At 47.3% G+C, this 23,402-nt stretch overlaps 1 protein-coding gene across 1 annotated transcript in view; it reads right to left on the bottom strand.

Moving 5' to 3' along the window:
- LOC119393167 (uncharacterized) overlaps positions 1-19,759 on the bottom strand; it is a 32,353-nt gene extending 12,594 nt beyond the window's left edge. Inside the window, exon 1 of the mRNA XM_049416130.1 lies at positions 19,710-19,759. The gene's annotated coding sequence lies outside the window, so the exon portion shown is untranslated. The remainder of the gene's footprint in view (positions 1-19,709) is intronic.
- Between the last annotated feature and the right edge of the window lie 3,643 nt (positions 19,760-23,402).

Genomic DNA, 23,402 nt, shown 5'->3' with positions numbered 1-23,402 from the left:
TATACATTCGTAGTCATTTATAATCTTATAACTATACACAACCAGCACAATGTTGTTTGTTTAAGTATTAATCGACTGAACTTGGTCTTCTTCTTAAGAAATAGTTTATATTAGAGGGCTCTAACCGTAAAGAGAATGGCACTCGGCTTATCCTGAAAACTTCTACGAAGTACCTTGCTTTGTCAGCCGCATGTTTTGTTTAATAAGTGTGAAATTAAGGTACTAGAGTCATAGCAAATTCTTCATACTTATCGTATTTACAACGCCAAGCTAAGACTAGGAAGTTTCCTGATGGAATGCTCAGATGATCAGGTTAAATTTGGGTGAACTTTTTAAACGGCACGGTAATATTTCCAAAATGTTCTTAAACACTACTGTGTTGTTGCGGTATAGGGCGGCCTAGCCTGCACAATCTGTTTGTGCACATTCTTCCTTGATTTAAAACAGACATTTTTGAAAAGGAAGTCATCTGACCAGCTCTACGAATATAAAAAATGGCATCATATATATATATATATATATATATATATATATATATATATATATATATATATATATATATATATATATATATATATATATATATATATATATATAGCGTCTGAGCGACGCCAGCCCCCCCACTCGCGAACGAGTTGGTACGACACTGGATGGATGGCACGGGGAAACAAGGCGCGCTCCGTCTGTGTCACTGTCCTCTTGTCTACGTCTTCAACGCGCAACACTGTACGTACAAGTAATGGCAAACGAACAAGCCTAAGTAGATACCCTTCAGAAGAAGGTACATCATGCGCGCCTCGTGACCTTGAGCACTTTTTCTTTCTTTCTTTTTCTTCGAACGCGCGGAGCACTTTCAGTGCGATCGTGCGTGGGCAAGTAGCGGCCTCCCGCTGCGGCCGCAGTAACTACCGAGCGCGCCATGTTCAGATCAGCCAATGGCGTGGAACTTGAGTCAATGACGTAGTGATTTTGAGTGAATAGCATCATTTGTCCAGAGAAGAGAGGCGCTTTTTAGCTGTCTTTGAGAATTTATTGCAAATACCAGGCCGCGTGCTACGCTATAACGTTTGGCTCGCGTGTTGTCGGGATCCTCGACTACCGATCGGCAGCCTTTTCTGACTCCCCCCCCCCCCTCTCCCTTCCTTTCGCGAAGAAGTTGGTACGCCGCTGGATGCATCACAGGTTACCAAACAGAAACGTCATTTTTTTGTAAGTGATAGACAAACTTCGAGCCCTCACTCAGTTAAGACCGGATTTTCTTATGCAAGCAGTTTCAACTATTTCCCTTTCTTTCCGTTTTCGTTTTTGCATGCTTAATAAAGGTCGCCACTACGCTCATTGCAGTGTTCTGAGAGATGACCACCGGATTTGTTTCTTACATTCAGGTCGTTCTCTCGTGCTCTAATATTGTAGCATCGGCGGGTGTTACAATATTCGCTGACTGCTTCGACGGTGCAGTAATCGCTGGCTGCTCCACCACAGCAACTCGAAAAGATGTCAAGCATGCAATCAACATATCGGATATGAAGCACTTTTATATACTAAACATGCCCAGATAACATTTTAAAAACGAAATGCGTAAAAAGAAGGCGACGGAGTTTCCCACCTTAGCGACTGCTGCCTGCTTCTTCTTCTCTTACTTGCGTCGGATTACACAAGGTTGTTGGCATATGAATCCTAATGCATTGACTTTAAAGACAAAAAGAGATGAAGCTATCGGCATGCGCCACTTACAAGAAAAAGTCACAGTTTCGCCGCAAGGGCGAAGCAGTGAATGCGATAGCAAGAAATTGAAATGTCACACGAAGAACCAGAAGCAGCTCGATACTTGCAGCGCGCCGCTGAAGCACAAACAAGGACACCCTAAAAGAACGCACAGGCATGCACAGGACAAGCGTGAACTAACAACTGTCACAGTTCTTACGCCTATGTGCTCGAACACTGCAAGTGTCGACAATGGAGAATCAGACGCTCTTAGATATTTCTTCTTTTAAATTGCGGCGCGTGGAGTCATAGAGTTTCCTACAATACTTACTAGAGGGAACTCTGGCGCTAGTGTCTATGGGAGCTGCAATGCATCGTTACAGTGGCTAGAATACTGTAGCATCGTGCTTCAGCCAGCATGGGAATCATGGGTAGTACACGGATTTGTCTAAACTTCGTTCTTTCGGCTCCGTTTGGCTCCGCGTCGCCTGCATCCGCTTTGTCGCAAAACGAAGTTCAGCAAAAGTCAGCAGTTCCACTTCACCACTTTAACTTCTTTAGCCTCACTGACTCAAATCTGGTCACGAAGTTCACAACGATCCATTCTTTTATCTGAAAGAAAACCAAAACATAGCAATAAACAAAGCCACAAGTGCGTTCGAAGCCCACAAGCACGAAGACTAGGCAAATCCGTGTACTACCCATCATTCCCATGGTGGCTGAACGATCGCAGCGCCAGAGTTCCCTCTAGGCCATTTTAGGAAACTCTATGCGTGGAGTGACCCGCTGCGTCTCCTGGCACACGGGGACGTCTGATGCAAGGTGTGCCTAAAGTTCAGGGACTTTAAGGTGTGCCCGGTGTCCTTTGTTTTTTAGGAGCTGGCTGGCCAGGTTCTTAAAGGGCCACTAAACCACCAACAAACGCTCGCCTGCCCCTCTCCGTGCCTTTTCTCCAACAACAACAGCCGTAATGACGTCACCTGTATGATTAGCTGACGTCGCGAGCAAGAGACGCTGTCAGTGGACGAATAAGAACCTTTTTTCTGCTGGCAAATGCGCGCGCTTCTTGCGTTTCCACCTCGGACGCTGAGGAAGGGCACTCGGAGAGGTGGATACACGAGCCGACGAACGCAGCCAGACGCAGCCTAGCGAAGGAAAGAGCGAAACGAGAAAGCGCGTGCGATTCCGCCAGCGTTCGCTGTAGACTCGTGCACAACTGCAACGCCAGAACTAAATTTCGACCTCTGGGTGGTTTAGGGAGTTCCGCGCCGTAACCTGCACCTGCCTGCACCCATCCATTCATACCGTCGTGGAACGCGAAGAGGAACGCTACGCGCGTCGTGTCTTCCCTCTAGCCTGACCGTAAATTCTAACAGGGCGAGCAGGGAACGCGGTTTACAGCCAGGCGAGCGTCGGACAGCTATTTTTAGGGCCACTTTGTCGTGCGCGTCTCGAGGGCGGTTTTCAAATTGAAATAAGATTAGGAGCGTTGCGTCTGCAAGTGTCGACAATGGAGAATCAGATGCTCTAAGATATTTCTTTTATATGCACTTCATCAATGTGTATATAATTGGAAATTGTGCATATAGTTCATCAAAATTGTAAATTAATAAAACATTGTGTACATATGTATATATAACAACGTGTGTCACGTCTTCAAATGATGGTAGAGGACTTGTACGGAAGGTTCACGTGTTTTCCCGATCTTCTCCGACCCAGCTCCTCAATCAGTCACTTCGTGGATATGGCGTGATCTTTTTTCCTTCCACATCCCGAGTGGGTACAGAAAATGGCCACTTTGTCGTGCGCGTTTCAGGGGCAGTATTCGAAGTGAAAGAAAATGAGGAGCGCTGCGTCTGCAAGTATCGACAATGGAGAATCCGACGTTTTAAGGTATTTCTTTTTCCTTTAAACTGTGGTGTGTGGAGTGACCTCTTGCGTCTCCAGCCACACGGGGCGTCTGATGCAAGATGTGCCCGGTGTTCTTTGTTTTTTTTTTTCCTTCCACATCACGGGTGGGTACAAAAAAGGACCACTTTGTCGTGCGCGTCTCAAGGGCAGTTTTCAAATTGAAATAAAATTAGGAGCGTTGCCTTATAGAAAACACGCTCACGTTCCTCCGAGATTTGCTTACCATCAGCGGTGCATGTTGTATATAAATAGCTCGCCGTTATTAGGGGCGAAGCTCCTTATCGCATCACCTGGTCAGTCGTCGCTCCATCCGGCGATCCCCCGCCGTCGCGTCTCCCTCTCCCGTATCATTCAATAGATGGCGCTGTCCCATAGATGATGATGATAATTCAAGGGGAAGCGCTTTACTGTTTGAAGCGAGATCGGGTTGCCTTAGAACGGGTAGTTATAAAGCGAGATTCAGTAAAGAAGAAGAACAATGCACGTGCTGCGGGGGAGATAAGGATCAGAAAGTCACTATGGCAGAATTGGCGGATGTCATATTAACTGTAAATCAAGCGGCTCCTGAACCGGACCGCATTACAAACTCTATGATTAAATTAATGTTTAATTCCTATCCCGATGAACTTTTGAACATAGTTAACTGCTCTTAACAGTACACATGGATTCCAAGTTCATGGAAAATTGCTAAAATTGTGCTGCTACGAAAAAATCAGAGCCTCGGATATGTCCTGGATAACATTCGGCCTATCTCGCTTACTTCAAATTTAGTTAAAAAATTCGGCAGATACCACGTACCGTGGGAGTCGATGTTATGTGAAGCATACGGCGGGTAGGTGACTGTGGCGTAACCTTTTTTTACTGAGCGACACGTTACAAAATGACGCTAAAGATTTGTATAAATTTTACACGCACACTTATATATGAGCCGCATATGTGTTATATAACCAGTTGTTTACGGTTGGGTAACGCTGCCAATGGCAACGTGGGTATTACCAACACCAGAAGCGGTAAGCAGATATGTAGCGCTTATACGTGTCCCGAGAACGCGCGCACGTTTCACGAACCCGTGTGCATGTGTGCAACAAGTTCTTGACAGTTTTTGAACAAGGGCATCATCACCGTGATCAGTGAGCATCAGCAGCTGGTCACGACTTGTAATAGGATCCGGTCGTGATCGTGGTGACGAGGGGTCCATGTGTAGTGAAATATGTAGTATAGTACAGCTGTTGGAACTGGTGGATGCCTCGGTAATTTCGTCGACAAATTGTCTGTCGACAGAGCCGGCGACATGTCGGAACCTGAAGCCACCCTTCGCGTTGGTGAGGTGTAGGCCGTCGAGGCTCGTAGGCCTGGATAGTGCTACGTAGACCAACATCAGTGGATGGTGTTTGTCGTATTTGTAGACTACTTCGGCGTATGTAGCCTACAAAGCGGCTGTCAATCAATCTGGCGTCATCCTCGGTCAGCATGAGGCCATCGCCCAGCCTCGTAAGAAATGAAGAGGACACTGCGTCGTTCTGGCGGACTAAGTGCGCTTTACGGTGCGGTGATGTGGATATCATATGTAACTTTCGTTAATGTATTCCTCCGGGGTCGAGCAATGCTTAAATATAGCTTGCTAAATCATAGGAATACAAACGTAATGTTTATTAGACTGCTATAAAAGCGGAGCCAACACTGGAACTACAGACGTTAATCTGATATGACGCCTGTATCGTAGGAGTAGACATCGTAGGAGTATCATGTAGTGTTTATTGCTTTCTTGTAAAATTAGATAGCCAGCACCACAACCACAATTGACGTTGCACCGATATTACGCCTGCGTAGGCTGTTTTAGATGCGAAGTATCTTAAGGCCGAGCTCAATCCGGTGGTGGTGGTGTGCGGCGTGACCACCCTTACTGCGCATGCGCATACCCTCTCCACACACCTCCTTTCCACTCACCCCCTCCCCTTCCCCTCTCCACTTTCCCTCTCACCTTCCCCTCTTTCCACTTTCCCTCTCCCCTCCCCCTCCCCCTTTCCACTCTTCCTCTGAAACGCGGGCTAGACATGCCGAAATTCTCTCCTGCGCAACGCCGCGATGAGCTCGAGCGCATGCGCGTCCCCTCCCCTTCTCTCTCCTCTCCTACGCTGCCCCCCTCTCGCCCGCCTGTCGACCGCGTTCCCCGCTCGCCCTGTGAGAATTAACGGCCAGGCTAGATGGAAGATACGACGCGCGTAGCGTCCCTCTTCGCGTTCCACGACGCGAGGTCGGTAGCATGCCCAACGAACGCCAACGGAACGCGATCGTGCAAGTGCTCCGGCTTCGCATCGCCTCATGGTCCCCTTTAGCGGGAGATGGTGTAATTTTTTTCCAAACCAGTTTATAGACCTGGCGTGGCTCAGTGGTAGAATACCTGATTGCCACGCAGAATGCTTGGGTTCGATTCCTGCTGGGATCCTAGTTTCCATTCTTCCCATTCGTCGGGTCAACGCTGCCGATGTCGGTTTTCCTTAACGCCCTCGCATTTAAGTTACTAATGTCTCTTCTCGCCGTTCCTGGGTAGATATAAACTGTCAATCACCTCTGGCGTATACCCGCACACCGCGGCCTGTGGTAAACGGGTATGTGCCATACGTGTCTGGAGGAAAGGGTTTGACGATGTACGCGACAAGATTTTACCCTCCCATGCAAAGTTTGGTCTACACCAAGTTAAGGTGGCGATCATGAGAGCACCCAGACGTAGGCGGCTAGATAGATAGATAGATAGATAGATAGATAGATAGATACGTAGATAGAAACGCTCAAAGTGCCAGAGGTTCGCTAAGAAATGCTTCGCATTTAATAATTGAAAAAATTATTCATTTCTCGTCAGAGTATCCTTTCTTCAAGAAAAATATGTTTTCGACAGGGATGTTCGATATGGTCTGCTCATGTTGATTTGGAAAGCCGCATTCGACTTGCAGGAGTATCTGGTCAGATTTCTGCATTACTTACATTAGATATCGCAAAAGCCTATGATAGTGTTGAACACGGTATATTGATTTCTAGATTAGTGAGTTGTGACGTGCCAAATTACATCGTATCCTGGGTAAAGGAGCTTCTCTCCGAGAGACAGTTCTTTTGTTGCCACGAGGGGGTGAGCAAACGAGAGGTGTCCCACAAGGATCGGTTCTTTCCCCACTTTTATTTAATATTTTATTGTCATCTATCCCAGTTAATCGAGATGTTCACCTTTACGTCTATGCTGATGATATCGCTTTTTTGTCGTCATCCTATGATATCTATACTTTATACCAAATTTTGCAGTCTTATTTGACTAAACTTGAGGTATGGCTTGACGGACTTTCTTTCTCGCTCAACGTTAACAAATGCGCAGTGCTCGTATTTCCTTTGGCAGATCCCGTTTTTATTTCACTTCATGATCGAAACAAACAGATCCCGCAAGTAACATCATTAAAATATTTGGGGATTGTTTATGTTCGCGATTTAAATTGGCAACAGCAAATTGAATTAAACACGCGTAAAGCAGAACGCGCCATAGGACTGTTGCGCCGCTTTTGTAATAAAAAATCAGGAATGCGCAGAGAAACTTTGCCCATAATATATAAACTTTATGTACGCCCCATTTTGGAATTCGGTTGCGTCCTTTTTTCCGGATCTGCTGCTTTAAGCATCCGTGGCAACGTTATCGAAGGCCTCAAGTAATTTTCGTCGAGTCGCTGTTATCAGACCTACATGTTTCTCTGCCGTGCTTAGCTTGCCCAAAACCGTATTCGCTGAAGCTTAATTTAGTTTTCGACGACATTTTCCCAAAAAATGCTAAATTGCTTCCAAAGCGTATTCTAGAAGGTCTGCTTCAAGATCACCTCGGTCAATTCCCTGCTCACCTTGTAATTTCTACGGACGCAACGCAAAATCTTCAGAAGGCCGGAGTGGGCATTTTCTCCCAGCAGCTGAATTGGTCTTTTGCTCTCGGACTACCTGACTTCACCCCAATATTTCTTGCCGAATTTATGGCAGTCACATTGGCTGTTAGAAAACTAAATTCTCAAAAATCGAAAGTTATTATTATTACAGATGCCCTATCGGTTTGTATGTATTTAACGTCCGCAAAACAATCACAGCTCCTTAGAATCTTTTCGAGCCTTATATCATGCAGCATATCAGAGGTTCGGTTAGTATGGGTCCCCGGGCATTTGGAATCTCTCTAAATGTAGCAGCTGACGCACTCGCCACGACATCTTTAGATGATCCAGTGTTAAATGTCGTACCCCTTTTCTCTTTCATTACCGGAGAGAGATTCAAACGACTGTTATACGTAAAAAACACCGAAACAGCTCTCATACAATCAGAGGAGTACCGGCACTTACAGTTCCCATGGAACACCACCAAATGTCTTTCACGTCAATGCGAAGCGACTCTCACAAGCTTTCGCTGTAGAGTTACTCGGTTAAATTATTACCTGTATAAATCTGGCTTTTCCTTAACAAATCTCTGTGCAGTTTGCAATGAACCAGAAACAATAGATCACTTTTTTCTATCATGCCGCCGTTTCGCCTCACTCCGTAGAATGTTTCTGGAAATGCCGACTGGTAGGCTGGGCTTACAATTTACTACTTCTAGCCTGTTGTCGTTTGGAGCGAATCAGTTTGGGGCAAGCCGCAGTGCTATTATAATTGCGCTACACAAGTTCATTCAAACAACAGGAAGAGTACGCTGCTAGTGATACCGACCACGGAAACCATTTTTTTTCCTTTTTTCATTATTATATATATATTTTTTCAATCGTTATCCTATGGCTTTGTTAACTTCTTAACTCTTTCATTTTTATTTACATCGCGTTTCGTGCTTATTTTTTTTTTTTGAAGTTTCATAGGGTTTACATTTCCCTATATAATTGTCAGTGTGGCCAATCCCCCTCGTGGGTATGAGCCAGTCTCCTTGGGGCAAACAAACAAACAAACAAACAAACAAACAAACAAACAAACGGCGGAGCATGTTCTGATTGAATGTGGAGACATCCACCCAGGTGTACGTTTGGGCACAAGCCTACATGACGCCTTGGGTTTTAGAGACAATGGAAAGCTGAACACACCCGCGGTTGAAATAAGTAAGAGACGGTTACAGTATTGGTGGCAGAAAATTAGAGAGAAAGGACAAAAATAAATATTGGAAAACAAAATAAGGACATTCTGCCGTAAAGGGCAGAGAACGGAGCTGAAAAAAGTATTTTTCCTGGAGTAAGATAGTTTTAATTGAAGTAAAGACACTAGGCCAACACTAACAAAAAGAAGAGTAAAGGGTTTTTTTTTTTTTTTGCCGAGCCTGGTGGCACACTTGTCACCGCCTCGTTATAAAGGGGACGCTCATAGCATCCATCCATCCATGATGATGAAATACTTTATTATACGTATTGCTGAATGGGTGGAGTCCCTAGTCCGGGATCCCATTGGCTTGCGCCCCGGTCCTTGCGCGGGCCACCAGGGCCTCTTGGACCCCCCGGTCCGGGCTGGACAGTGCCGCCTGCCATCCATCTCTACTGAAATCCTTAAAGACATCTGTTTTGGGTTTGTTGCACTGGCACTCCCATGCCAGGTGATAAAGTGTAGCTAGATTAGTGTTGCATAGCCTGCATGTTGGTGAGGGGTACTTGTCAGGGTCGAATTTGGAGAGTATGTGTGGGTTGGGATACGATAACGTTAGATGCATGCAAACTGCAGTTGGGTGACGATATACTAGATGGCGCAGTCCCATAGAGATGTGTGCAATATGGCGGTTGGGTGAATGCACGCTAGGTGGCGTTATAGGTGCCGCTGCTCTCAGATTGGCTGCTGCGCCCGTTATCTCTCATTCTCTTTGGTCGTCGCCGTACGTGGAGGAGTGCGCTTGCCGGATCGTGCTGCTTGGCGGACCATGGACGACGAGGAGCGCCGGGTGCGGAAGGCCGCTGCGTCTCGTGCTCGTCGGCAAGATCCCGAGGTGCGAGCTCGAGAGGCTGCCGCCAAGCGAGCGCAGCGCCAGGCGGATCTCGAGGCGCTGCGCGCCCGCGAAGCCGCCGCCAAGCGCGCGCGGCGCCAGGCGGATCCCGTGACGGTGCGCGCCAAGGACGCCGCTGCAAAACGGGCTCAACGAGAAGCGGATCCCGAGACCATGATTGCTTCAGGAGCTTCGCCCAAGCTCTTCACCAGTCACCCGTAGATATGCTGTAATTTGTTCGCCGGCGCATACATGGCGTGTGGCTGAGTTTTCTAACGCAGCACGCTGGGAAGCGAGGGGTAGCTGGTTCAAATCCGCGGTCGGGTACTTCAGAATATTTTCTTCTGCTTTATTTTTATTTCTGCCTTTTTACATACATACACACATATACATATCCGGGGCATGACGGCGACGGCAAAAATCAGCCGAGAGTGTCCACATAATTGTTATCGCAATACAAATAACAGCGAGAAGGGAAAGTTTGTGCTTGCATGTCTGTGTGATTTAGAGAGGGGAGGACGTTATATCTTTGGCACTGAAAGGGACTGAAAGTGAACCAGGTGGCCTGGTTTCCTTACATGAAATAGGCTATTTGACGCAGCGTTGAAAAATCGCAAACGTTCTTGTAAGATCTATGATGTCATGGCCATGCTACTAATCTCGATGGCGGGGGTTCGATTCCCAGCCACGGCGGCTGCATTTCGATGAGCGCGAAACGCAGGCGCGCTGATGAAGTTTCATTTAGGTGCACGTTTAAGAACCCCAGATGGTCAAACGTCCCAGACTACGTCATGCCTTGTAATCATATGGCCGCTTTGGCACGTAAAACTCCTTATTTAATTATAGTTTACTATGCACCTCTATAGTTGGCAAAGCCGAGCGAGTTTTCTCCACACGTGTGGGCGTCAATGAAAATGTCACATGCAAAGATAAGAATTATAATCTTCATGATCTGGCAAGATGACAAAGAGTGCGCGCGCCTGCACAAGTGGCCCGCTCACACAAGCTGATATGTGCTTAGCATTAATGAAGTGCAGAAACATACCGCCACACGCGGCAGCGCTACAAGCCTCAGGCGCGCCACAAACTCCAAGAAACAATCCCTTCGCCGTGACGTCAACATTCGCCGTGACGTCAACATTCGTGTCTGGTCTTGTCAAGCACAAAAAGAACCTGTTTGTCCGCTCGCAGGTACGCATGCTCGCCGCTCTTCCTCCTCGCACGGCGAGGCGGAGCACTTGGCCAGGAGGAGAGACGAGCCGACGAAGGGAGCATAACGAAAAAAAAAAAACTCACAGTTTCGCCACAACGGCGAAGCAATGAATGCGATAGCAACAAATTGGAATGTAACGCGAAGAACGGAAAGCAGCTCGAAATTGCCAGCGCGTCGCTCGAGCCCAAAGAACGCACAAAAAGAACGCACACAGGACGAGCGCGAACTATCACGCTTCACAGCTCGATACTTGAAGCGCACTGCTGAAACATAAAGCAGGACGCTCGAAACGAACGAACAGGTACACACAGGACGATCGCGACCTAAATGTCGCAGTTGTTACTTATTTCTGTTTGAACAGCGCGCTCCTTTCGCAAACGCGGCCGCTGCAGCGAGCGAAGTGACCTTCATACGCTCTGTGACTTCAGCGCGGACATCGCGGGGAAAGCACAAGACATACAACCCTCCGCTCCACCCCCCCCGCCCGCCCCCTTCTTTCCTCGAGATAAGCGCCCGAAGGCGACCACGCCCTGTAGGGCGAAGAGCATCGGCGTTCGCAGGAGCGGGGCGACGACCTTTAAAGCGCGCCCAGCGCGCACTTCGCGCCATCTCGCTGGTGAGTAAGAAAACACGCTGAAGTAAATGGTGTATATAAATAGCTCGCCGTTAGCAAGCTGAAAGATGGTACTCTTCATGGCCTAGCCGTCTAACGCCGCGCGTTTCGGAGCGAGAGGTCGGCCGTTCGATTCCGCGCGTCGGGAATTATTTTTCTTTGTGGCTTATATATATATATATATATATATATATATATATATATATATATATATATATATATATACCACGGCCGCCTGGATCGCGGCGCGCGGCGGTGTTGCTCCGGCCGTCCCATTCGGACGGAGGAGGCGTAAATGCAGAAAGGGGCGTAACCGCTCCTTTCACCGCACCGCGGCGCGCGCCTACTACCCCTCCTGGTAGCATATACAGTAACTCTAACCCCTCCATTCCTTTGCTATCTATGCGGGAAGGTTTGCGGCGCCTTGAAGATATCGCTGTATAGTAAACGTGGGTTAGCACAGCAACTCCCTCACAAAAACGCATATGAAAGGATGGATGGTGGCTATTGCTATATTATTTATTTGTGTGTGTGTGTGCGCCAGTCCCTGTCGTGATGACGGTGCCCGAAGCGAAAACACCCGTGAGTCACTTTTCAAGATTCTTCAAGTTTTGGTGTTCTTAAGTGCGGCATATCAGTAAAAAGTATACATGCGAGGGAAAGCACGAGATTTATTAAAAACTCTTTTTTTTCTGACTGCTTCCAGAATAGGGGAAACGATCCGAAGGTTGGTTCCGCTGCTTAAAGGAGGTTGGCGGAATTCCCTTGGGATGCTGCGGCCTTGAGTGCGCGAGCTTTACCTGCTGGAAGGAATGCCACTTTGGCGTCTATGCAACGTAATATTTCTTGGTGCTTGACTTACAGTACGACACGCAGCAGTACGGCACGTCTCTGAAAAAAATTACGCCATCTCCCGCTAAAGGGGACCATGAGGCGATGCGAAGCCGGAGCACTTGCACGATCGCGTTCCGTTGGCGTTCGTTGGGCATGCTACCGACCTCGTGTCGTGGAACGCGAAGAGGGACGCTACGCGCGTCGTGTCTTCCATCTAGCCTGGCCGTTAATTCTCACAGGGCGAGCGGGGAACGCGGTCGACAGGCGGGCGAGAGGAGGGGGGGCAGCGTAGGAGAGGAGAGAGAAGGGGAGGGGACGCGCATGCGCTCGAGCTCATCGCGGCGTTGTGCAGGAGAGAATTTCGGCATGTCTAGCCCGCGTTTCAGAGGAAGAGTGGAAAGGGGGATGGGCGAGTGAAAGTGGAGAGGGAAAGTGGAGAGGGAAAAGGGAGAGGGGTAGTGGAGAGGGGAAATGGGAGAGGGGAATGGTGAGGGGAAGTGGAGAGGAGGTATGTGGAGAGGGTATGCGCATGCGCAGTGAGGGTGGTCACGCCGCACACCACCACCACCACCACCGCCGGATTGAGCTCGACCTTAAGATACTTCGCATCTAAAACACGGTAAATTACACACGGATTCCCAACGCAGATTAAAAAACAAATTACTTGCCTGAAGTCAATGGGGTACATGACAATGTGAAAATGCAGTCGCAGAAGGCCATATCAGCAGCCGCTCAGCCAACGAACCGGTAGATTAGCTCGAATCTTAAAGGGCAAACTGCATGCACGCAATAATGGAGGCGGAAATTGGGTGAGCCTTATGCTTCGCCTTTAAAGGCCAACTCCGGCGATTTTTCGAGGTCGATGGATCTCAATGAAATTCGCTGGGTACCAGGGGCGTAGCCAGAAATTTCTTTCGGGGGGGGGGGGGGGGTTCAACCATACTTTATGTATGTTCGTGCGTGCGTTTGTATGTGTGCGTGTATATATACGCAAGCAAAACTGAAAAATTTCGGGGGGGTTTGAACCCCCCCAACCCCCCCCCCCCCCTTGGCTACGCCCCTGCTGGGTACGTTCCTTTGCACGTTTCCGTCATTTATTCCAAATTACAAGCTTGAGACATGCGCAGATTGTTTGCAAATGAATTTTAAAGATTGTCTGCAAACGCCCTCCTGGCTTCCCACAATTATTGGCAACATTGCGTCTGTGACGTCAGTATTGGGAAGGCGGCGGAAGTGACGCAGCCGGTGGCACCGTTAACTTCGGCGCTTCGGCCGCTACAGCGAGCGTCTGCTGTGCACAAGGCGACAGACAGCGTTGGTTTGGCCGGCGCTTCGCTGGTCGTCCCGGCTGTCACAGTTTTCATACTCCGCGCCGGCGTGACCGGCATGCCTTGCACGACTTCCGGTTCGTTCGTAACAACGTCTACGTCATACGTAGACAGTACACTCGGTTGGGTTTTGGTCTCGGTGTTGCGCTTTTTTGCTAATTTAAAATTATTCTCCAATTTGCCGAGTATTTCTGCTATCGGGCCCGTAACAGGAGCGTCTCAAGAACATAAAACCACCATTACTTTGACATGGCCAAAAAATCGCCGGAGTTGGCCTTTAAGAGTTAAACGCGACAACGACATCTGCGCGCATACACACACGCACACGCACGTACACACACATGCACGTACACACACACACACACACACACACACACACACACACACACACACACACACACACACACACACACACACACACACACACACACACACGCACACACACACACACACACACACACACACACACACACACACACACACACGCTAGAGTGTCCAAACGAAAGAAGGGGTTAGGTGAGGACAACCTCCTTTGCCACGCGTTTCTCATGAGCCATATTAACTATGCGGCGTCAGCTCTAACATGGACCAAAACAGAAAAGAGGAAGCTAAATGCGCTCATGCGCAAGAACACCAAAAGAGAAAGTACCACACTTGCCGATTTGCGCGAGCTCCGACAGGCTAGATCAACTCGGGATGCACAATAACATAGACGAGATAATAGAGGCGCCGGTCACATGGTTAGGCTATCGTCGACCAAGGCCGGCAGGAGAATCCTTGACGATGTTGGCATGGCTTCTAGGATTATGGAAGAACGGCGGACAACACTGAGTCGGGAAACGAGGGCGACCTACATGGTGAGGCCCTTCCCGCGAAACGTACATCCGCAGTATAACGAGGGTAGACGTAAAGCCCGTGCACAAGCCATCTTGAGGAGAGCCATCTCGGTAAGGGCGGCCACCCCGCGGGTATAGCGGAGCAAATCGCGGTAGCGCTGGCCTTGTCTGACCCAGAGCGTTCCTAGATTTACACCGACTCGAGGGAGGCAATCAGAGCTTTCGAATCGGGCAACCTCGCTCGAGAGGCGGCTTCCATTCTAGAGAAGAGGGCTGGTCCCAGTTCTCATTTTATCACTTGGTTCCCCGCACACATGGAGAAGAACGTTCTCGAGGGCTCCCCAAACCTCAACGAGCTGACCCAGGATCATGCGCGAGAACTCACGCGCGGCGATGGTCAGGAGGCTCCGGAGGGACAGGAAGGGACTTAGCAGAACGATCCATTTCTCACATTTAATGAAATCACTAAACATTACCAACTTGGCAGGAGAGTCTATCCTCTTCCTCAGACGAAACTCGGCAGAGTTCAGTCAGCTACTCTGAGAATGTTGCAAACGGGGCCTTTCCCGTCGCGGGGCTTCCTCAGTAAGATATACTCGGACGTTGACCCTGGTCTGCAGTGAAACCTTTCGTTCTATGGCTCACATGCTCTGGCGATGTGCCGCGTTGCCTAACAACCTTCTCTCCAGCGAAGCCGAATGGGAGGAGGCCGTCAGAAGCACGGCACTCCGAAAGCAAGCCCAGGCTATCCAGAGGGCCCAGGAAAGGGCGGAGCGTCACGGCGTTCTGTCCTCTACGTGGGCGCGGCCAGCGGTTACAACGCTCCCGCCCCCCCCCCCCTTCCGTTAGGGGGTCCTGTCAATAACTCCTCAGTATCTAATAAAGTTCGTTGGCAGTCTGTCTGTCTGATTGCAAGTAGCATCTAGTAGGCACTGAAACCGGTCACTCTAAGTAAAAAAAGGAACAAAAGAAACACTGCGAATATGTCTAGATATAAGGAAACAGCGCAGGCTAATACATCTTAAGTGCAGTATGACCACGCGCACGATAATTTGTCGTTTTATAGCTATTGTTTTTTTTTTCTGCGAACTACATCGCTGTGATCAAGTTATCATTCATTGCAAGAAGCGCTCTCTTTAACCGAAATTACTCGACCTTAATTGTCTAAACAGATTTCATGCGTGTCGAGGATGGTGAAGTAGGTTGTCGAAGATCTCTAAGCACCAGAAATTACTCTGGAATGCACGATAACACAAGTGTAAATAGCGGATGAACTTGACACGTGAGATAAGATTGGACGATGGAAGACATCACTCCCCGCTATCATTGTGTTTGAGTGCTGCTTGACGATTAAGAGCTAGAGAGAGAGAGAGAGAAATGGACAGAGTTAAGCTTCATTTCCTTGACCAGGCTGCTTACGTCCGGTCGTAGATTCCCAATTAGTGCTTTCGACAATATTTTTCGGTATTTTCTTTCTTCGTGGTGACAAGATAACAACATGACGGTCGCGCGAGTCGTTACTGAAGGAAGCAAAGAAGAAAACGTTTTAAAAACATCAGACAGGCACCAACCCCGAGTGTCTAGTAAAAAAAGACAAAAAATGTGAGTTTAATATTTTGAGCGATCTACGATTATCTGCGAACAGAACGAAGGAAAGAAGGTGACTTTTAAGGCCTCATTTTTCTTTGTTAAACACAACATTATTGAGAACTAACAGACAATAATGCCAAGGAAAGTCATAGGGGGTGTTATTTGTAGTAAAAATAACACCCCCTATACATTCCATGGCTATATTGTCTGTTAGTTCTCATTAATATTGTGCGAACAGACAAGTTATTTTAAGAACAGCGTGTCATTATTTTATTTCTGTGCGTAACATTAGGATATGGCGTTTTTGGCGGGAGCGACAGAAAGCTGAGTCAGATAATGTATAAGTTAGTTTATAGCAAGCGCCTCTTTCCGCTACAGCTATCTTCCCGCACTTATTTGCTTTGTGTCCATTGGATAACGCCATGAAGCATAAAATAAAACATGTTCAACCGTGCAGATGTTGTTTGCTGAAAAACTCAGCAGGGTGAGGTGATGTACGGGTTAAGAAGGTTCTATTATCGTCGGGCGATGTTCGAAGATAATCGGTAAATTGTAGGGTGCCTTCTGCGACGCGATCTGTCACTTCGATGTGAATATCAGGGTAAGTTTAGCTTAAAGTTCTGGTGGCAACGTCATTTGATCGCCCGCATGTTTCCGACTCCGGAGCGGCGTGTTGTCAACCATATTTTAAGAGTGACCGTGCTTAGTGGCCGTTTCCCGGCGTTCAGTTTACACAGCATACCTGCTCTCTAGTTCCTTAATGTTACTGATGTATGCAAAACGAACTAGACAATTTAAACGCGCAGGCTGACGAAATCCAATGTCGTTCATGTTTCACACCTGGGTTATAGATTGCTTTCCCGTACAGAGAACGCTGTGATGCACGTCAAATTCACAAAATTACAGCAGTGCGTTTCCTGGCTTAATAAAATTCTTCCGATTTGCGCCCCCGAGCAAAATTAGTTCTCTTTGGAAGGATGGCGGCGCTTTTGTCGTTGCCTCCAACAGTACTGACGCATTGTTTAGTACCGGCAGCAAATATGGAAATGTATACGGTACATCAGTGCGAATAATACAGCTAATATAAATTAGATTAAAACCACAAATTATAACTGAGCCGTTATGCCGGCATTCGAAGGAGTAATTATGCGGAGAATAGGTGAGACAAACAATAGCGCGAAAGAGTGCTATTTTTAAAAAAATCTTGGATGACGCTTAAGCTTAGCATTAAAGAGTGGAAGCGTAATCAGGCTCCGTTCACACCGCCTTCTCATTCGCGTCTCGGTGGACACCTCAACCATGGCACAGGGAAAGGAACGAGGGACACTGGCCGTTCTAAACTCTGCTAGAGTGCCTATACTGCAAGTGCGGTTGCGAAATGCCCACTATTTCGAAGTAGCGAAGCACCCACTCCGTAAAGCAATACGTGTACCTACGTAGCTGCACACTTTGTTGACGCCGTGGTGTGTGACGATGATTAATTAGGGCTGAACTCTCTGTAATCGATATAGATCTTAACGTTGACGTCGGCTGCGAATCTACGTTTCTGACGCGCAATATTACGTCTGGTATCGAGACTTTTTCGCCCTACACGGCACCTGTAAAGGGTTTTTTTTTTCCCGAAGCAGTTTCAAGCGCTGGCAAAAGTAATGACAGTTGGGCGAGTTGGTACTGATTCATGACTGGCTGCGCAACACAAAAACAGACACGAAAGAAAGAGACACCACGAGCGCAAATTGGTTTATTAGAAAAGATGAAATGTACTTATGTCTTCATTAAAACAGACGCACCCAGGCGGTGGACTCGAAGAACTATACAGAAACCACCACCAAACCACGAAAAAATCAAAACACGAGAAATCAAGAAAACCTACGCCGCGCAAACACTAACACAGTGTGAACTTCTATCGAGCTTGATGCTAACGGAACCTTGCACTCGAGGTGCCTCTTTCTTTATTGTCCGTGTTTGTGTTGCGTAACCAGTCATGATTTAAGCAATGGCGTGATTCTGTGGTAGAACAGCTGACTGCCACGCAGAATACCCGAGTTAAACTCCTGCCCCTGATTTTCATCCCTTGCATCCACCGCGATCGGGCAACGCTGCCGAGGCCGCAATTTCTGCGACAAGGGCTCTTTGCCGCTATCACGTTAAAAGTGAAAAAAAAAATAATAAGCGCCTTCGAGACCGAGTTCTCTATGCCATTTGGAGTTCTCTACGTCATTCTCTAGATGGAGTTATCCATGTCATTTGGTGCGCATTTCAATTAAGCCGTGCGCACGCGTTCAAAAAAGAAGTTGTCGGTGCAGTTGGCCGAAATTATCCGGAGCCCTCGACTACGGCGTCTCTGATAGCCCGAGTCGCTTTGGGTAGTTAAATATCTCACACAATACCTACTTTCTGAACATTCTACGCTCTCGACGTCGGAGCGATGGCGGCACTCTATACCTATACGCGAAAGGCAACACACTGTGCATATTTCGCATCCAGTGCAGCATCCACAGGTTAGAAAGTTATATGTATTTATCATTCCATTAAGCAAGTAAAAGTGTGCCGTGCTTACTTTGTGACACAGGCAGCGGTGAGCGCAGGCAACGGCACCTGGTGTCGTCTCAGGGGAACGGGTACGAACTACGGATCGCAAGGAGCAGCAGAACAAGCAAGTCGTGCTGTTGTAACACGCCGTGGCTTCAATGACCGCGACTCCTCAAACTGCATCTCTCGGCTATTGGTGCGGTTTCCTTGACGTTAGGCCTCCACTCAACGGAACGGGTGACTAGTAGGCGTCCCCAAGTAGTGCGGTCACCAACAGGGTATATTTAATTATTTAATTATTTATTTACTTGCGTAAAATATGTCAAGAATCCCCATTCGATCGAAGGGCTTTACATGAAGGGGTGTGCGAGCATACAGATCAATGGAAGCACACGGCAGTCTACTGTAGCAAGCGCAAACAGGAGTTACAAAAAAAGTTTACGAAAGCAACAAGTTAAACAAAGAACTGCAAGCGGGGAAACGAATCGGCAAATATACAGGCAATGCCGGGTGTGTTGCTTTACACAATATAGAATTTTTAAAACTGTTTTGTGACAAATAGCATAATTGTAGTCCTTGAGCTCGACTACTCTTAGCGGCGGACATTACATATACTTGCGCGAAAGATCCAAATGTATCATAGAACAATGTATACAGAGGTGAGCTCTTCAAAGGATTTCCTTGTGATACAGACGGGTGGATTTTTCCTTTTCAGAAAGCTCTTGCGTGAAAACCAGAGCAGTTAGCTGGTTCAGGGTAGGAGGCAGAGGTAAGAGGGAGAGAGAACCTTAGTAAACATAACGCTCCCTGGTTACTGCGGGTGGAGCCCCTCGTCCAGGGCCCCACTGGCATTTGCGGCTCGCCGGGCCTGCAGGGTCAATGGTTGCCAATTCGCTTCCCATGTCCAGTTCGGAGATTTTCGTCTGCCACGACCAATTTAAATGTCCGTGATGCGACTCAATCCCGACACTCGAAACATAACATAGCAGTGCGCACGAAGTCCGGCAGACGCCGTCTCGCCGCTAATTAAAGACAGACTCGTAAATTGGGCAGAGGTAAAGAAAAGAAGAAGGCAGACAGAACAAGAACACAAAGAAAATAGCATATGAAGGCAGCAAATCTTGGTGTGTGACAATTAACGTAAAGAAGGCACATTGATTGCGGTGTGATCCGTGCGCACTCACCTGATAGCTTCTATTACTGAAGGTACAGCAAGGCCACCCGAGAGTGTCTTGGTCGAGACGATTCAGCCGAGTGAGTGAAGCACAGCGTAAGTGGGAATGACAGTAAAAAAATATAGTCCCACTCCCAGACTGAACTGCGCCAATGAGAATTTCGAGTGCATTTAAAGAGAAGAGCTAAAGTGCCAAAGCACACGAGAACGGCGTTTAGCTTGACTGACATTTATGCCCTCAAAGATGAATATTTTTTTAGTCGCGACAAGTTGTGCTGTGAGACAGCATGTGGGAGATAAGGTTATCAATGACCTCGGTGACCGCAACGCCCCGACGGCGCTGTTAGTGGAGAGCGTCACAAAATGAGGGAGTCTAACGACTGCATTATGTTCGTTCGCTATAGTCTGTAACAACGTGCACGAGTTTGTTTTTGTTCAACTTGAGTATTTTCATAGATGTCCCAATATATACATGGCCCCTCATTCATAATACCTCTCTGCTACCTCAGGAACAAAAGGCATCATTCAGAACAATAAAAACCCGCTTAAACAATACCTTTACTGCGCTCTGGGTGTAGAGGTTGAGCGTTGTCCGGTAAAACTGCGAAATCTAGAGAAAATGTTGCCGTGAAGCCATAAGCGAATAAAACCCGCGTTGCCACGGAAGGAAAAGTTCACGACGACGACTGAGCCGGTGACAGCGTTGTTCTTAAGGTGCTCCTGGCGCCGATGAGCTGGTCGTTCTCTGCAAGCCTGAAGATGCTGGGACGCCTTCTGCGAGTGATGTCTCCGTTGCGTCCGAAAAAGTTGAGCCGCAAGCCCGTGGGGCGCAACTGGTGCGGTCCCCCGGTGTCCAGCTGCATGTTGAAGATGGCGGGAACGCTGAGGCCAAGTCCCGTGTTAGTGGGTGACGTCAGGAGCTTCATGTTGAATATGTAGGGGATGTTGATACCCAAGTTGAACGGGGCCAAGCCGAAGTGCCTCGATTCCCTCTGCTCCGTGGAGGTCTCCGCACGAACGCTGTGGTAAGCCAGCTGCAGGACAAGGACCGCCAGCGCGGCTCTCACGATGACTGAACTCGCTCGCATGCTGAGCGAAGTGAGCGAACAGAAGCAGCACACGGGCACCAGAGTGAGAGAGAGGAGAAAACAAGTGGCAATTTGCTTGACCCGGAAGCGTACACGGGGAGGTGTTGCAATGCAAAAAGAAAATTTTCTGCAGTAGTTGCCCTGTAGAGCTGACTCGATGGAGAAATGAATCGCGGTTATGGTTTCTCCGACGAAGAGGCCAGTGTTCTTCAAAGCTGATGAGAAATGACACGCCTGTAGATACGCGCTGCGGTCGGAGCTGAAGTCGCAAGACGTCTTTGCACCTTACACCAGTGGTAGAAACCATTCAGAATGAGCAAGTGAGTGCCACGAACCGTGGCGAGCACAGTCGTGCTTGGCTGGCCGAGGATCGGTCGGCGGCTTGAACAGCTGGCCCTCATTTCGCTTTCTTTGTTTGTCAAAGAGAGCGGGTGAGCTGGCCAGCTGAGTCGCGTGCTGAGTGAGGCTGAACAAAAATATAAATGATGGAGGACTGCGAAAGAAAGGAAACGGAAGCAACGCACGCCTCATGCCCCTGGATTGTTAGTCCTTGCGCGCATGCTTATTAGAGGTGAACAGTCAGAATTGAGGTCATTTTCTGAACTCCATTCTATGACGCCGTTGATTATGAAAAACAAAAGGAATACACGTATTTTGTATTTACTGTTGTATATTGTAGGTACTTTTCTGTTTCTGGTTTTGTGATATGCTAACCTCGTTCACACTGATGTTACTATGTTTCGAACGCTAACAATGTATTAATTACTCGCACGGAGTCCGCCGGACAGTTCTGTAAGTTTAGGACCTGCTTCTGTTCTTATTCTGCAGGTACAAACAATTGAAAGTGAGAAAAAAAGAAAAGACAATAAAAGCTGGAAACTCATCACCACGTGTATAAAGTTAATTCATTTAAATACATTTAAAACGCACGTACACATGACATTCGTATCAGCAGCAGCAAACCAGGAGTTTGGCGAGGAAGCACTTCATTGGCTCACGAAGTTTGACGAAGCGTGCTAAAAACGGCGCGTAATAATTCTTTCACCTGTCTAGAATGGTATCCAGCCGAGCCAGCACACCGTGGGCATATTCCGCGCCAAGTTACATCGGTCTCCAAACATCTGGTGTGGACTGCCGAAATGAAACCCGAGTACATTGCAAGTTCGTACTACATTTTTCTCAATACCTTGCGAGAAAAGATTCGTTATGAGCCTTGCACAGCGATTTGCAAAATCATTCCTTTAAGCGTAAAGTCCAGCACCAAGTGAACGAGCAGGAAATTGACAGAGTGCTTCAAGACTAGAAAGGAGCAGCTGTTTTGCAGCCAGATGTGCATATGCTCGTATCAAGGAATCGTGTCTTCCTAGTGCGACAAGGAAGACAGGAATGCTCGGCTAGTTAAGTTGAAGATAATAATGAAATACAAATATTCAAGAAAACTGCAGGGTGCACATAACTGGGCTGGTTGGTACATGATTAGGACGGCATGTTCAGCGCTGTTTGTTCCCGTCTTAACTCGAGAAAAAATACTGTCGGATACTGAGAACGATGTCCAATGTTTTATCCTTCTAAAGCAATATGACGCTGACGCGGAGTCCGTTTGTTATCAGACACAGGTTCATCGACAGTCATGCACGTAATTCATTAATAGGCCATCGGATAACTGATGAGACATTATAAACAACAGATTTAAAGGCTCTATGGTACCATGGTAACTGCAGTAGTGAAACAAATAAACTATATGTTGCCATTCAGGTACACGCTTGGCTTCGCTGAAGGGTGTGAGACAACAGCACCGGACATTGTTATAAAAAAAAATATGGAAATATGATAAGGTTCGCCTAAAGATGCATAATAACAGTATACAGGCTGTCAACAATGATACATTAATATATTAATGATTTGTCAATGATACATATTAATGATACATTAATATATTAATGATTTGTGATTTAATATATTATTGATTTGTCAGAGACGCTAACATCGAACGTGAGGCTGTACGCAGATGATTGTATTATTTATACATCAATACACAGTATGGACGATATTTGTGCTTTACAACGTGATCTTGACACTGTGGTGAGGTGGTGTGAGAAATGAAAGATGTGTTTGAATGTAAAAAAGTGTTGTTTTCTTAGTTTTACCAGAAAACGCAAACCTTTTCACTTGTCAGGAGCACAACTGAACCGTGTTGAACATTTTAAATACCTTTGTGTATACTTTTCTGCCGATTTATCTTGGAATAAGCATATAGGTTACGTAACTGGCAAAGCCAACGGTGTGTTAAACTTTATTAAACGCAATTTCAAGTCTGCCCAAAAAAATCTGAAAGAAGCTTTGTATGTTACAAATGTCCGACCTATCCTTGAATATGTCTGTCCAGTATGGGATCCTCATGGTCAAACACTAATCTATAAACTTGAACGCATACAAAACCCTGCTGCACGCTTTGTCAGCGAAAATTATAACTTTAACTCCAGTGTTACCTGTATTAAAGGCAACTTAGGATGGAAACTTCTTGAGCAGCGCCGAAAATTCTTGCGATTAAAGTTTTTCCATTCGATCTTTTGTGAGGAAATTCGCATCAACAAGAGTTTATACATGATGAGACC

The sequence above is a fragment of the Rhipicephalus sanguineus genome, chromosome 5 (assembly GCF_013339695.2).
Source record: "Rhipicephalus sanguineus isolate Rsan-2018 chromosome 5, BIME_Rsan_1.4, whole genome shotgun sequence".
NCBI lineage: Eukaryota > Metazoa > Arthropoda > Arachnida > Ixodida > Ixodidae > Rhipicephalus > Rhipicephalus sanguineus.
The sequence above is the reverse complement of the archived record's forward strand: the minus strand, read 5'-3'. Positions and strand labels throughout refer to the sequence as shown.